At 39.4% G+C, this 16,226-nt stretch overlaps 1 non-coding gene across 1 annotated transcript; it reads right to left on the bottom strand.

Moving 5' to 3' along the window:
- Positions 1–8,181: 8,181 nt before the first annotated feature.
- LOC118548664 (U6 spliceosomal RNA) lies at positions 8,182–8,288 on the bottom strand. Its single transcript, XR_004923698.1, has one exon. It is a non-coding gene; the product is annotated as a U6 spliceosomal RNA (small nuclear RNA).
- Between the last annotated feature and the right edge of the window lie 7,938 nt (positions 8,289–16,226).

Below are 16,226 nucleotides of genomic sequence, written 5' to 3'. Positions count from 1 at the left end.
GATTCCTTGGGAAATGTGGGAACCGTAGCAGGGTGTTTGGAAGGGCTCCTGGAGCAAACAAGGAGACACAGACATTGCCAGAGAAGCCGGTGGCTGCATGGAGGGGGGAGAAGAAACCTGAATCTTCCTTACCTTCTGCCCTCCAGTCTCCCTTAAGTGCCTCCCACTGGCTAAACCTACATGGAAGCCAGAGAACAAAAAACTTGGAGATGTAATTTGCCCGGGAGTCATACCTCTGAGATACAGAAAAATTGTCCCAGGGAAATTCTGGGGCATTTGAACCCTTTCATGTAGGCCACCATTCAGGCCAGGCTTTAACCAATAGTTAGAGCTGCTTCTAGCTGCTTCACTTTGCCCATTAAATGCCAAATCTCAGTAAGTTTACCTTTTTTTTTTTTTTTTAAAGATTTATTTATTTATTTTAGAGAGAGAGAATGAGAGAGAGAGAGGAGGGTCAGAGGGAGAGGGAGAGAAGCAGATTCCCCACTGAGTGTGGAGTCCGATGCCATTCGGGGCTGGATCCCAAGACCCTGAGATCATGACCAGAGCCGAAATCAAGAGTCAGATGCTCAACCGAGCAGTGCGGGTGGCCCAAGTTTACCTATCTTGTTCAATTTTACCTAATTTAACCTCATGTTCTATTCTCCTTGGTCCGGCAAACTTAAAATCCATTCCCACAATACTTCTTGATTTCTTGCTTACACAAATTAGCAACAATTCGCAATGACATTGGATGTAAGTGCTATCTCCTCCCCAGATCTTGAAATTCTTCCCTGGACCATGCTAGAATCTGACTCCTCAAGGGCAATGGAGAGACAATGTGAGTGAAGGGGTTTGTTCTTGAAGAGTTGCCTTTCTTTTGCAAGGCAACTGCCTCTGTAAATTCATTAAAGATTGTTTTTTTTTCTTCAAATGAGCTTTATTTTTAATAGTCAGAATCTGGAAACAAATTAAATGTCCACCAACAATTGATAGGTGCACAACTGTATTACATCCATATTTCATCCATACAGAGTGAACTAGTCAGCAACAAAAAGAAATAATTTAATTAATCTCCGAGCAATTATGCTTACTGAAAGAAGGTTAAAAAAAAGGCCATACTGGCTTTGTTATTTATTATATATTATTATATACTATTTATTATATAAAATACTAGAAAGTGCAAATTAAAGTACTGTGAAATAAAACAAATCAGTGGTTGAATGAGAATGAGGGATTAGGGAGGGACAAGAGGAAGAGATTATGAAGGGGCATGAGCAAACTTTGGGGGCTAATGATATGCTCATTACTTTAATTATGGTGATGGTATCACAGATGTCTACATATGTCAAAATTCATCAAATTGTACAACTTAAATATGTGCAGTTTATTATATTCTAATTATACACCAGTAACGCTATTAAGAGCTATAATGCTACCACATAAAAATCTGGATCTCCCATTTCTCTTGGAAAATCAACCAACCTTATATTGACTCAACTATTTCCCACTTCTCATATCTTGGTAGGGTCAGCCCTGCCTCCGTGGCAGCAAAAACTGGAGAACAATTAATACCATGTTCACCCAAACACTGGCTGGGTCACAAGACCCACCCGAGACTGCAGGATCTCTCTTCCCTGCTCTGGGGTACCTGCCTGTGCACTGTTGGCCTAAGGTCAACAGCCCAGGGTGGTATAGGAATCCAGAAAACCTTTAGATGATTTGCTCTGACACTGACCTCTGCCACAGGAGATAAAGAGGTCTGTAGGTTCTAAGAATTTCTGTACACCTTTAACCCAGAGCCACAGTCGCATGAAATTTACATCTGCCCTTCAGAGCAGACACATAACCTCTAGTTTGACACCATCTCCACCACTCCCTAATTAATCAAGGTTTCTGTACTTGGTGTTTCTATATTATGTTGTTTTAATCTTAAAGGTATACTTTGTTAATTTTAAGTTTTGAAAGATTTATATTATAGTTATAACTAAGTAAACTATAATCAAGCCTACTTTAGGATGTCTAAATAAAACAGTCTTTACCGGAGTTAGCCTTACTAAGTGTTAATGCTTAAAATTTTGGAAAGTAGAAAAACAAAACTTGTATCTTTACCCTTAATAAATTCGAACGGCAGGAAAAATGACAACATTCTATGCATTGGAACAAGAAATATATCAACTGTGTTTCCTACTTAGCCCCTGAAGGTCTTATCTGCCTCCCGAATTTTGGACTTCACGGGGGCTGTTAACTTCTGGGTAGGTCTCGGGAGACAGCTACAGCCCAACGGTGTTGGGGAATGTGAGACATCCCCTAGGAAAAAGGGACTTAAGTCCTGCCGTTCCCAGAAGAAATGGAGGTTGTCATGCCACTCACCCCTTCATCAGGGTGAGCTTAGGACTCAGAGGAGATCCTGACATCTAGGTCATAAGATCAGTCCCACAAGGCTGAGTAGTTTTTCCTAAGAAGGTTTAGACGGCATTGCCAATTAGGCCAAATTAGACTGAGAGCTCTTGTCTGCCATCCTGCCGTTTTTCTCTGATGTACATAAAATTTGGGGCTGCCACAAAAGACCTTCTTCCCTTCATGCTGGCAAAGCCCGTATCTCGCTCTCTCTCTTTTTTAAAATTTTATTTAATAACATATTTTATTTAGCCCAATATGCCCCAAATATTATCATTTTAATATGTAGTCAAATAAAGGTTATAAGATGTTCTACACTCTATCTCCCTCTCTCTCTCATACTATGTTTTAGAGATCTAGTGTACATTTTATACTTAGAGCATATCTCAGCTCACCCCAGCCACATTTCAGGTGCTCACTTGTCATTTGTGGCTCGTGCCTACCGTATTGGACGGCACAACTCAATTTAGCCCACAGTCCTGGTTTTCTTCCTGACTGTGGAAAGCAATCAACACCCTTGTATACAGGTGTGAAGGGAAGACGTGAGCTCAGTGAGTCATCACCTGTTTCTTGAGAGCCCATTTCTTTCCTCACTCAAACCCACACAGTGAACAGAACGAGGGCTTTCACAATAAGGCTTTTTCAGGACATGAAGCAGATCAGCGTGGGGCAGGCAGTTCCAAGGCTGGGTGATTTGGAGGCTGGAAAAATCCATCTTAGCTACCTCTTGTAGAGTCAGTACTGTCCATGGGAAACAAAAACCTCTGGAACACTGCAGCAGATTCCAGCTCAGATCTTTTGGGCTGGTGCTGGGTCATGGCCACACTGAAACCATCCGCGGGTAGGCAACGTGGATCCCTAATGGGTTCATACCACTCATGATTCCCTCCAGGACATGGGAGGGAGGGTGGAGGTGTGCCTTGCCTGAGCACACTGGGCTGACAGCCACACAGGGTGGGGCCCTGACCACTAGCAGAGGTGCAGTGGTCTCTGCAACAGACACAGGCGGTGCTATAGCTCAGGCCAAGTGAAGGCCCTGGGGAGATTAGAAAATGTAAAAGGAAGTCCTGAAACCTCCCCACATACCTGGCACTTGTAGTTACCTCCCCAGCGTGGATACCTAGATGTACGAAGTTCAACTTCAGGGTGTTGACTCCATCTCAAAGGCTACTTTCAGAGCTTTTCTCTTTTATGAGTCATACCATGTTGAGCAAGGAGAAAGCACCCTCCCTGCTCTCTTAAGGCCTCCCTTTGGTGTGAAGTTCCTGGTGCTAAATGAACTTAGAAGATGTAGCAAAAGGATCACCAAGACACTCACACACAGGAAGCCTTTCTTGGGTATGAACTTTCATGTGCCAAGCCCGGTGGGAGGGTCTTCTGTAGGCCCTCCCACGTTCGCTGAACACATAAGACTTGGCTCTGGTTTTATGTCTCTGGTGCATGATGAAGCTGGATTTGCCACCAGAGAACTGCCCACATTCACTTCATCCATAGGGCTTGCTGTGGTGTGAACTTTCATGTGTTGAAGAAGCTGGGGATGACTGATGTAGGCTTTCCCACATTCACTGCACACATAAGGCCTTGCTCCACTGTGAATTCTCTTATGTACTTTAATGTAGGAACTGTGGCTAAAGAATTTCCCACATCTATCACACTCGTAAGACCTCTCCCTAGTGTGGCTTTTCTGGTGCTCAGCAAGTGCATCTTTGCGGAGAAAGCCTTTCCCACATTGGCTGCACATAAAAGGCCTTTCTCCACTGTGAATTTTTTGGTGCTGAGTAAGTGTGTCTTTGCGGCCAAAGGCTTTCCCACATTCACTGCACTCGTAAGGTTTTGATCCGCTGTGTATGCTCTGGTGCTGAATAAGATGGGATTTTTTGATAAAAGATTTCCCACATTCAGCACACTCATTAGGCCTTGGTCCCACGTGAGCTCTCTGGTGTACTTGGAGGTTGATGTTGCAGATGAAAGATTTCCCACAATCGTTGCACTCATAAGGCTTTTTTCCAGAGTGGATTTTCTGGTGCCGAACACACTTGCCTTTGGTGCTAAAAGCTTTCCCACATTCACTGCACTTGTAATTTTTCTGTCCAGCGTGAAGGGCTTCCTCACACTGGGTGCTGCTGCATGGCTTCTCCTCATCTTTAGTGGCATGGTGCTGGACAAATCCAGAGCTGGCCAAGAAGTCCTTCTCATCCTCCTTGCAAGTGAAGGCGTTCTCTGACTTATAGCTTCTGTAGCTCTTCACAAAGGAATCTTGGTCCTTTTTTTCCCAAGGGACTGCCTCTCCACTCTCCTGCTTCGGTATTTGGTCAATGTTGACAGTGACCCAGAAGGTTCTTCCACATGACCCACATGGGTGTGGTTGAGGCCCAATGGATGTTCCCTGCTGCCCAGACAGATGCAAAATGTCTTTTAAGATCGGGTCACACATGTTACATGGGTGGCTCTTGTGGACGGAAGGACCCACACTGAGAATTCTCCCCTGTGACTCTCTTACAGAAACTTCCTGCTCAGAAGATGCGTCTTCATTCTCTACTCTATGACAAGGGCCGTGGCTCCCTGAGACCATCGCTGCCCTTGCTGGAGCTATCGCTACATTTGCAGGAACCACGGGCTCTCTCACTGGCAGTGGTTGGGGAATTAAATGATATCTGGAAATTGCAAGTCCCAGTGAGGTCACCAGTAGAAAGTTTTCCAGGATCACGTTACAGTACAGGCGTTTCTGAGCCTCATCAAGTAGCTCCCACTCCTCTGGGGAGAAGTATATACACACATCTTCAAAGGTTACAATGTTGCGGGTCGAATCCGTCTGTGCGCCAGCCTCCGCCATTGCCAGAGTATCAAGGCCCCGAGAGGGCACGCCTCAGCGGGTGTGAGGAAATACAAGGCACAAGATCGTCCACTCCGCGGTCAGGGACACCACACAAAACTAAAGCTGGGGTAACACGGCTCCTACAAAGCAGAGAGGTAGGGCTCAACCTCGAAAATGGCTTCCGTTCAGTTGTGGGTAAACAGACGGAGAAACCGTCTCTTCCTAGTGCTTCCGGCTGTCTTTCTCAAATGAACTGGAACCAAATATGACGGAGGATGGTCCAATGCGCGGAAGCAGGAAGTCCCGCCCAGAGGTCGCTTTAAATTGATACATATATATATATTTTAATGGAGGAAGGACTGGTTTCCTTAGATTGGAGAGAGGAATGGAGGTTTCCTTTGGCAAATGTGACTTCAGGTATTTTTAAAGTTCATATTTCTCAGCTTCATTCAAATCCATCCAAATGTCTCCCTTCCAAATTTCATAGTCCTGAATAATTTTTTTTTTTAATGATTCATTGTTGCTATACAGGGTAGCTATTAGTTTGTTGTTGTTGTTGTTTTCTGTGTTGATCTTGTATTTAGGCACTGTTGAATTCCCTCTTTAGTTCTACTTGTCAGTTGGTTATCTTGGATTGATTATATAGATGATCATATCCACTGAAAATATTTTACTTCATATTTTCCAACGTCTACATCCATTCTCCACTTATTTTTTTCTCTCTCGTCTTTTGCAGAGGCCAGAACCTTTAGGACAAGGTTGATTAGTAGTGGTGATAAGAGATGACTTTTATTTCTGAATTTAATGTAAATTATTCTACACTTTGCATCTTATGCTGTACATATATTTGCTATACATATTTGGTAGATACATTTATGAAAGTTGTTTGCCAAGTTTTTTTTATCATGAATGATTGCTGGATATCATTGAATGGTATATTGACCTATATTTAGTTATGTTTTTTCTCATTTAGATACATTATTTTAGTGAATTAACTTTGTTGGTGAATTTTCTTAAATTGTGTTATCCTTGAATTTTGAGATTAAACCATTGGTCATGAGGCATTAAAATGAAATATTGGTTGTGGTTTGCTGATACTATGTTTGAATTTTGCTTCTGTGTTTATAAGTGTGATTAATATATGTTTTTGCTTCCTTGTGCTTTTCTGTCTTGGGGACTACAGACATTACTAAGCTCAGAAAATGAGAAATTGTCTATTTTCTGTTCTATATATTGGAACAGTTTTTTTTTTGCAGTTGAAATTAGCTTTTAAAAAAAAAAAGTTTAGTAGGTCTGATACCTTTGTGCTTCTAAAAATTTAACTACCCTTTCTTTGATTTTATGATTTTCTTCATGATGGGCCACTTTGCTGGTTTCTATTTCCCTAGAATTTTTTTCATGTTATCTAGGTTTTCATATTTATTTCTATTATGTTGATCACTGCGTTTTATTATTTTTAGCTTTATTTAATGTTTTTTTCCAGCTTTATTGAGGTATTATGATGAATAAAATTGTATATATTTAAAGTATACAATGTGATGATTTGATATATGTATATATTATGAATGATTACCACAATCAAGTTAATTAACATGTCCTTCACCTTATATAGTTACCTTTTTTTTCCTGCATGTGCATAGTGAGAGTGCTTAGGATCTCTTCTCAGCAAATTTCAAGTCTACTACACAGTATGATTAAGTATAGTCACAATGTGGTACATTAGGTCCCAATAACTTATTCATCCTGTATTTTTTGTTTTGTTTCAAGTTTTTATTTAAATTCCAGTTGATTAACATATAGTGTAATAATAGTTTCAGGAGTAGAATTTAGTGATTCATCACTTACGTATGACACCCAGTGCTCATCACTGTTACGTGCCCTCCTTAATACCCATCACCTATTCAACCCATCCCCCTGCCCTCCTCCCCTCCAGCAACCCTCAGTTTGTTCTCTATAGTTAAGAGTCTGTTTTATGGTTTGCCTCTCTCCCCCACCAATGTGTTCATCTGTTTCATTTCTTAAATTCCACATATGAGTGAGATCATGTGGTGTTTGTCTTTCTCTGACTGATTTCGCTTAGCATAATACACTCTAGCCCCATCCATGTTGTTGCAAATGGCAAGATTTCATTCTTTTTGATGGCTGAGTATTACTCCATTGTATATATAAATACCACCTCTTCTTTATCCATTCATCAGTCGATGGACCTTGGGTCCATATTTTGGCTATTGTGGATAATGCTGCTATAAACAATGGGGTGCATGTGTCCCTTTGAATCAGTATTTTTGTATCCTTTGGGTAAATACCTAGTAGTACAATCGCTGGATCATAGGGTAGTTCTATTTTTAACTTTCTGAGGAACCTCCATACTGTTTTCCAGAGTGGCTGCACCAGTTTGCCTTCCCACCAACAGTGCAAGAGGGTTCCCCTTTCTCTGCATCCTCGCCAACATCTGTTGTTTCCTGTGTTGTTGATTTTTGCCATTCTGACAAGTGTGAGGTGATATCTCTGTAGTTTTGATTTGCATTTCCCTGGTGATGAATGATGTTGAGCATTTTTTCATGTATCTCTTAGCCATCTGGATGTCTTCTTTGGAAAAATGTCTACTCATGTCTTCTGCCCATTTCTTAACTGGATTATTTGTTTTTTGGGTGTTGAGTTTGCTAAGTTCTTTACAGATTTTGGATACTAACTCTTTTTCAGATATGTCATTTGCAAATATCTTCTCCCATTCCATAGGTTGCCTCTTAGTTTTGCTGATTGTTTCCTTCACTGTGCAGAAGCTTTTTATCTTGATGAAGTCCCAATGGTTCATTTTTGCTTTTTTTTCCCTGGTCTCCAGAGATGTGTCTAGTAAGAAGTTGCTACTGCCGAGGTAGAAAATATTGCTGCCTGTGTTCTCCTTTAGAATTTTGATGGTTTCCTGTCTCACATTTAGGTCTTTCATCCATTTTGAATGTATTTTTCTGTATGGTGTAAGAAAGTGGAAAAATATAGAATGCTTCATGAATTTGCATGTCGTTCTTGCACAGGGGCCATGCTAATCTCCTCTGTATCATTCCAATTTTAGTGTATGTGCCGCTGAAGTGAGCATGAGAACTTATACACCTTATAACTGAAAGTTTGACCCTTTCTTTGATCAGCATCTCCCATTCTCCCCACTCTCTAGACTGTGGTGACCACCATTCTACTGTTTCTATGAGTTTGACTTTCGTTTTATTTAGATTCCATATATGAGTGAGTACATACAGTATTTGTCTTTCCGTGTCTACCTTATTTCATTTAGCATAAGTACTCCAGGTTCATCCATATTATCACAACTGGTAGGATTTCCTTCTTTTTATGGCTGAATAATATTCCATTATATATACACACACCACATTTTCTTTAACCATTCATCCATTGGTGAACATTTAGGTGTTTCCATATCTTGGCTATTGTGAGTAGTGTTGCAATGAACATGGGTGTGCAAAAATCCCTTCAAAATAATACTGATTTAGTTTCTTTTGGATTTATACCCAGAAGAGGGATTGCTGGGTCATATGTATGGTTTTTAATCTTAAGTGATAGGTTACTTAATAATTAGTTACTCATTTTTCATTGCTGATGTTGTTTATTCACATCTTCATTCTCTTTTTTTCTCCCATGATTCTATTTAGATTCAAGTTAGTTAACATATAGTGTAGTATTAGTGTCAGGGGTAGAATTTAGTGATTCATTAGTGGCATATAACAGCCAGTGCTCATCACAGGTGCCCTCCTTAATGCCCATCACCCATTTACCCCATCCCCCCATCCACCTCCCCTCCAGCTACCCTCAGTTTGTTCCCTATAGTTAAGAGTCCTTTATGGTTTGCCTCCCTCTCTCTTTTTATCTTATTTTATTTTTCCTTCCCTTCCCCTATGTTCATCTGTTTTGTTTCTTAAATTCCACATATGAGTGAAATCATATGGTATTTGTCTTTCTCGGACTGACTGATTTCGCTTAGCATAATACACTCTAGTTCCATTCATGTTATTGCAAATGACAAGATTTCATTCTTTTTGATGGCTGAGTAATATTCTATTGCATATATATACCACATCTTCTTTATCCATTCATCAATTGATGAACACTTGGGCTCTTTCCATATTTTGGCTATTGTGGATAGTGTTCCTATAAACATTGGGGTGCCTGTGCCCCTTCAAATCACTATGTTTGTATCCTTTGGATAAATGCCTAGTAGTGAAATTGCTGGGTTGTACGGTAGTACTTTTTTTAACTTTTTTGAGGAATCGCCATACTGTTTTCCAGATTGGCTGCACCAGTTTGCATTCTCACCAACAGTGCAAAAGGATTACTCACTTTGGGGAGATGGAGAGGTAGTAGGGAAACTATTAAAGTTTTTTCTACTGATCAAAACTTCTCCTAAATATATTGACTCTGAATAAAAATCATCCCTATTCCTCTGAACCTAGATGTTTGAAATTATAAAGACAAAATTTGATTATTTTTAGGTTCCCTTCTTTACATTTCTGTTGACTCATAAACAATGGCCATCTGACTGAATGGGTAGAAAGAAATATCCAGAATGAGGGGAATTTTGTTTAATTCTACTTAAATATCATCTCTTTCCTGATGCTGATTGCGCTCTGTTTCTTTCTCATGGCCTGCTCTCTCCCCTTCACTCTTTCTTCCTGCTACAACCTACAAAATCAGGCACTTTGAAGAATAAAAAAACTTTATGACCTTTATCAAGATGAAGGAGATTCACCACACTGATCACTGAGCAGAAGAAATTGTAAAATGGAACTTTTAATATTTTAAAGCCATTTGAAATACAGTTCACATGAATGATTCTGTACAATGTACAAATCAGTACCCTGGAGAAGTTGCACTGACAGCCATGGGAGGAAGACATGCGGGAATAACTTTTAATTGCATATTTAATTGACCTTGTAGGAAAATGAATCTCGTATTTTGTACTGAGTACAATTACATAAAGATTTGAAAATAATATTATCCAAAAAAGTTACTCAGACTATTTTATGGTATTATTAGAATCATATATAGTGTTTGTACTCTGCATTCTTTTGATAGTACTAAGACAATCACCATCCTGCTTTATAGCAGAGGGGTAGAAAGGAGTTAGGAAATAAATTAAAGCATACATTTTGCTAGCATTTTTAGTAATTTATGATAAATAACTTTATAAAAGTCTCTCTGAAAAGTCTTCAGACATCATTTTGAAACTATCAGATTTATAGTTAATACAGCTAACATGTATAATTTTAAGGTGGCTTTTTGCTTTTCCAACCAATTGGATATTAAGGTAATTTACAACTAAGTAAAATCAGTATTTTTCCCACATATGTTTTTACAGTGGATAGAGCTAAAGAGATTGTTGTTTTAAAGAATGAATATGGCTATTTTTCTCAAGGGCATTTGTCCTAAGAAGACATCTTTTATTTTTTTTTCAGATGTAGAATTTGGTGATTCATCATTTACACATAACACCCAGTGCTTATCATAACTTAAAACCATCATCCACTAAGAAGAAGATGTGGTATATATGTATACACACACACACACACACACACACACACACACACACACACAATGGAATACTACTCAGCCATCAAAAAATGAAATCTTGCTATTTGCAATGACGTGGATGGAACTAGAGGGTATTAATGCTAAAAGAAATAAGTCAATCAGAGAGAGACAATTATCATATGATCTCACTCATATGTGGAACTTAAGAAACAAAACAGAGGATCATAAGGGAAGAGAGGGAAAAATAAAACAAGAAATCAGAGAGGGAGACAAACCATAAGAGACTCTTAATCATAGGAAGCACACTGAGGGTTGCTGGAGGGGAGAGGGGTAGGGGGGATGGGCTTACTGGTCGATGGACATTAAGGAGGGCTCGTGATGTAATGAGGACTGGGTATTATATGCAACTGATGAATCACTGAACTCTACCTCTGAAACTAATAATACATTATATGTTAATTAATTGAATTTAAATTTAAATGTGAAAAAAATTAAAAGAGGATATCTTTTAGTTAACATATTTAGAAAAAGACATTGGCTCATATAAAAATAGTACCCAGCTAAGGTCCTGTGTATAAGGGGAAATAGATAATTTTAGAAGTTATAAGGTAAGAAATGATCACTATTTAATATGAGAGAAAGCAAAGGTATTTTCTCAGACCTACAATATAGACCAGGCAGTTAAGTGCCATGATTGGCAATGATTTTGGGTGAAAATAGAGAGCTGTAAGGACACATAGCAACTGTGACCTACACTTCCATTTAGAATTACATGAGTTGCAGTGATGTCTCTCAGAATATAAACCATGAAATATTTGGCAGGGTTTAATGCCACATCCCATCTGCTGCCATCTTAGGCTGTGTTAAAAAAAAAAAAAAAGATAATAGGAAGGGAAAAATGAAGCGGGGGAGATCGGAGGGGGAGATGACCCATGAGAGACTATGGGCTCTGAGAAACAAACTGAGGGTTCTAGAGGGGAGGCGGGGTGGGGGGATGGATTAGCCCGGTGATGGGTATTAAAGAGGGCACGTATTGAATGGAGCATTGGGTGTTATACGCAAACAATGAATCATAGAACACTACATCAAAAACTAATGATGTACTGTATGGTGATTAACATAACATAATAAAATAAAATTAATAAAAAAAAGAAATAGTGTTTAGTTCACAGAAGGGGAGAGTTCTACTGTATTGATCAGAAACTACTTTTCTGAATTCATCCTAGGTGTAGCTCAAGGGAGGTAACCCAGAGCAACCATGTAAGGCATGGAAACAGGGTTCTTTTGATTTTTCAGCCAAGAGTGTAGATTTCAGGGGATATCAGTTGTATTCTTTCCAAAATCTTAGAGCTCTTAGGGTGAAAAGCGTTTGATTTAGTTTGTTCTGTTTGAGCAGAAAATAATGAAGAGATTCACTTACTAGATGCATGGCCCGGTGCCACAATAAATCTTCATACCTATAATACAGACTCTGAAGTAACATGGTAGATGATCAAGGCCCAATTTGCCTATGGATTTTTGGCTGACATTTATGGGCAATTGTTAAAGTCCTCAGATACTGGAAATGCATCATTGCATAAAGCAGGATGCATAAAGCCCATGCTTTACATACTGGGAAGAACAGTGCTCCCACTGATGTAGGGAAATGTAAAGACAGAAGTTCCTCTTTGCAACGCAGAGTCAGAGCAGGGAGAGGACAAATAGCCGGTCAGGCCGTGCGTAGTAGCACCGCACGGAAGAGCTTGCCGGCTAGTATCTTGCGAGCTTCATTCATTTAGCATCAACAAGAAGGAAGGCACCGAACATCAAGCAGGACCATAGTGGACTAGAAACTAAGAGTATAAAGTCAAAGAAGAAATAGTTACTGCCTCTAAACCATCCTACTAATGAGATGTAAAATGTGAGGCTGTGTTTATATGTATGCGCATGTCTGAGCATGAGTTCTGAAGGTGGTCTTTATATTCTGAGAATAATATGTATTAGGTTAATTTTGTTTCTTAACACCCATGTTTAATTGAGTAAAGTCAGAAACGAAAACACTTGATTTTTACATAGACTTTAAATTCCACTTTAAAATCTTATTATTTTATTATTTGTTATCTCAAATATGTATCACTTTTATTTTAAAAAAATTTTTAAAGATGTTATTTATTTGATAGAGAGAAAGCACAAGAGAGCACAAGCAGAGGGAGAGGCAGAGAGAGAGAGAGAGGGAGAAGCAGGATCCCCGCTGAGCAGGGAGACCAACTAACACGGGGCTCAACCCCAGGACACCAAGATCATGACCTGAGCTGAAGGCAGACACTTAACCGACCGAGCCACCCAGGTACACAAGTGATACATCTTTATCTTCTGTCCCACTGCTCCCTCCTTCAAAGGCAGAGATAAAAAGGGGTATAATGGAGACAAAAGAAGTATATGTATATATACGGACTGCTGGGGGAGATGTTACGGTGGCTGGGGCCCAGGGTGCACGGGGTGCAATTCTGGGGCCAGCAGTGGGTGATGCGTTTCTCTGTGTTTACATTTAGCTGATGTGGAGTGGAGTGTGCATGTCCTGCGTGCCTTTGCGCCCCCACATGTTTATGTGAGAGGCATTGGGGTCCCCACTTTGCCCTCACTCCACAAGCCTACTGTGTACATATGGGAAAGGAGGAGGTAATAATCCTATACCTCCCCCACCTCTGCCATGCACCTGCCCTGCACAGTTGCCCACAGCGTGTCCCCTGAAAACAAGCAGTGGCCTTTCTCCTTTGTCTACACCCCCCTTTTTCATGTGATTGCTGTACAGTGTTTTTTGTTTTTTGTTTTTAATTCACAAGTTCTTGTTCCTCTCCCCTCTAGCCTTCAACTCGTGATCCATAATTTATTTGTCTGGCTTCTTGGAGGTACCTCTGTAGGTTTGTCCTCAGGTATTCTTATAGATGTCTTTCTGAAAATGGTTATTTCATATGATTTTTCATGGAATTTGTCCTAATAAACCATTCTTCTGTCACATGGCAACATTAAAAAAACCATACAGTAGCACTGTGTTTAGGACTTGTTAAAAGAAATTTTTATGCCCCAGGACCTCCTTCTTTCACTTTCTTAACAGCAAAGGACTTAAGGATGTTTTTCCTTAGTGTGAGGAGCATATTAAGGGATTGAAGGCTAATGCCATCCGGGCTGACTTCCTTAGTTGTACTTCAGGCTCATAATTTTGATATTTATGCTAGAACCTTCTAACAATTAGAGTTTTTAACAGTGGATCAGCCTGCCTAACAAAGTAATGAACTTCACGTTGCTGGGAAGGTTCCAGAAGGTGCTGTATGAACACCACCTTTTAAGATTGCTTTAGGGGGATTCCTTATTGATTTTGGAGCTGGACTAGATAAAAAGTAAGTACTTTCCAACACGTACTAGTGATTCTTTGATATTATTTTAAAAATCACAGATTTAATAAAAGCAGAAAAATTTGAGATCTTTGTGAGGCACTGATTGCTACTATAGTTTTTCATAGCAACCTAAGATTTTCTTTTCATGGTAAGGTTTACCAGAAAAAAAGGGCTTGTAAGTAATATCTCTGGTTTGTGGGTGTTTTCTGTTGTTAGAAAAAGCTATGTCCTTTATAATAGATATGTCTAAGCATTGAAAATTATTTCTAATTAGTAACAATTTCCCCTTTATTCTTCACTATAGTAAACACTGTGTTGTACAATACATAATTTTATCTACATTCTGAGAAATACCAGTCAAATTCGTGGCTCTGACTCAGAAAATGTAGTCCTTAATCATGAACCAGATTCAACACATTCTTCCAAGGAAACATATGTTGAAATAAGTATTATATATTTTCTTGTTTTAGAGAAAGCAAGTTCAAATTTCATTTCTAATTTTATTAAGCAGTTGCTTTTTTATTCATGGAGCTCTTTCATCAGAAATGTATTCTTAATTTTTTTTTCCACAGGGAGGAGAGGGAAGATTTTTTTTTTTTTGTGACTCAGTTTTCTTGTATCTCATTTTTTAAAGAAAGATGGAAAAAATCCCTTCCTTCTCCTATTGTCCTCCATGCTATTCCAAGAAACAAACTGAGGGTTTTAGAGGGGAGGGGGGTGGGGGAGGGGCTAGCCCGGTGATGGGTATTAAGGAGGGCACGTACTGCATGGAGCACTGGACGTTATACGAAAACAATGAATCATGGATCACTACATCAAAAACTAATGATGTAATGTATGGTGACTAGCATAGCATAATAAAATAAAATAAAATTTAAAAAAAGAAAGATAGAAAAAATCATATTTGCTCCACACATTGGGGGTTACTCATCAATTTGAGGGAAGGTTGTTGATTTGGGGGGAAAAAGGTTTGAAGATGACAGCTGAGGCAATTGTACTCAGGTTTATGGGGGGCTTAGTGCCTCAGGGGTTCAAGAGAGGCAATGAAACCCTGGAAGACTTTTAAAAATCAAAATATACCCAAGGTCTTTTGCTATGTATAGTTCATATTTTGAAACACATTTAATTTACAAAGCATTTAAACTGAAAATCATTACCAGATAGAGTGAATGTGTCTAAAGATCCACTAAAAGAGAAAATTATGTAAATACTAAGCCCTTTAGGGACATTCAAATCCCCTGAAGAGTCTGATACTCACCACTGGATATATACCTATTAAATAACCTCCAAGCCCTCCAGCTTGCTTTTTTTTTTTTCTTTTGTCAACTTATTTAGGCAGATTTTGCAAAAATTTTCTGTGTTGTAAAATTTATGTTACTAAAAAAATTAAAACAAACAAAAATTATACCATGCAGCTCCTTAACAACAACTTCAGCCTTTTCCGGCTGATCACCCTGTTAGAGGCAGAGCTGGGGGTCCAGGTGAGGGCTGGCGGTTCTGTGTGAGTTAAGAGGAGGAGGAATGGTTTGTTGTCATCTATGCATGGGTCAGTAGTTTGTCACGTAACTGCCATTTAGTGCCTCACAGTGCTCAGGAACAAAAATAGCATTAGAGATAATTAAAGAAACTTTTTTTCAACTCTGATTATTTTTGCCTTTTTTATCTCCCTATACTTCACAATTACTTGAAACAGCTGAGTAAATTTCAACATCTTCCCTTTCTGGTATGTGAGATGAGAGTTCTGCTCACTTAGTACTGCAGTACCCCTCATTGCTTTTCCAGCATATTTCTTATTTTAACTTTATTTATTTATTTTAAATTTTATTTTATTATGTTAGTCACCATACAATACATCATTAATTTTTGATGTAGTGATCCACGCTTCATTGTTTTCGTATAACACCCAGTGCTCCATGCAGTACATGCCCTCCTTAATACCCATCACCAGGCTAACCCGTCCCCCCTCCCCCCTCCCCTCTAAAACCCTCAGTTTGTTTCTCAGAGTCCATAGTCTCTCATGGTTCGTCTCCCCCTCCGATTTCCCCCCCTTCATTTTTCCCTTCCTTCTCCTAATGTCCTCCATGCTATTCCTTATATTCCACAAGTAAGTGAAACCATATGAT

The sequence above is a fragment of the Halichoerus grypus genome, chromosome X (genome assembly GCF_964656455.1).
Source record: "Halichoerus grypus chromosome X, mHalGry1.hap1.1, whole genome shotgun sequence".
Lineage (NCBI taxonomy): Eukaryota > Metazoa > Chordata > Mammalia > Carnivora > Phocidae > Halichoerus > Halichoerus grypus.
The sequence above is the reverse complement of the archived record's forward strand: the minus strand, read 5'-3'. Positions and strand labels throughout refer to the sequence as shown.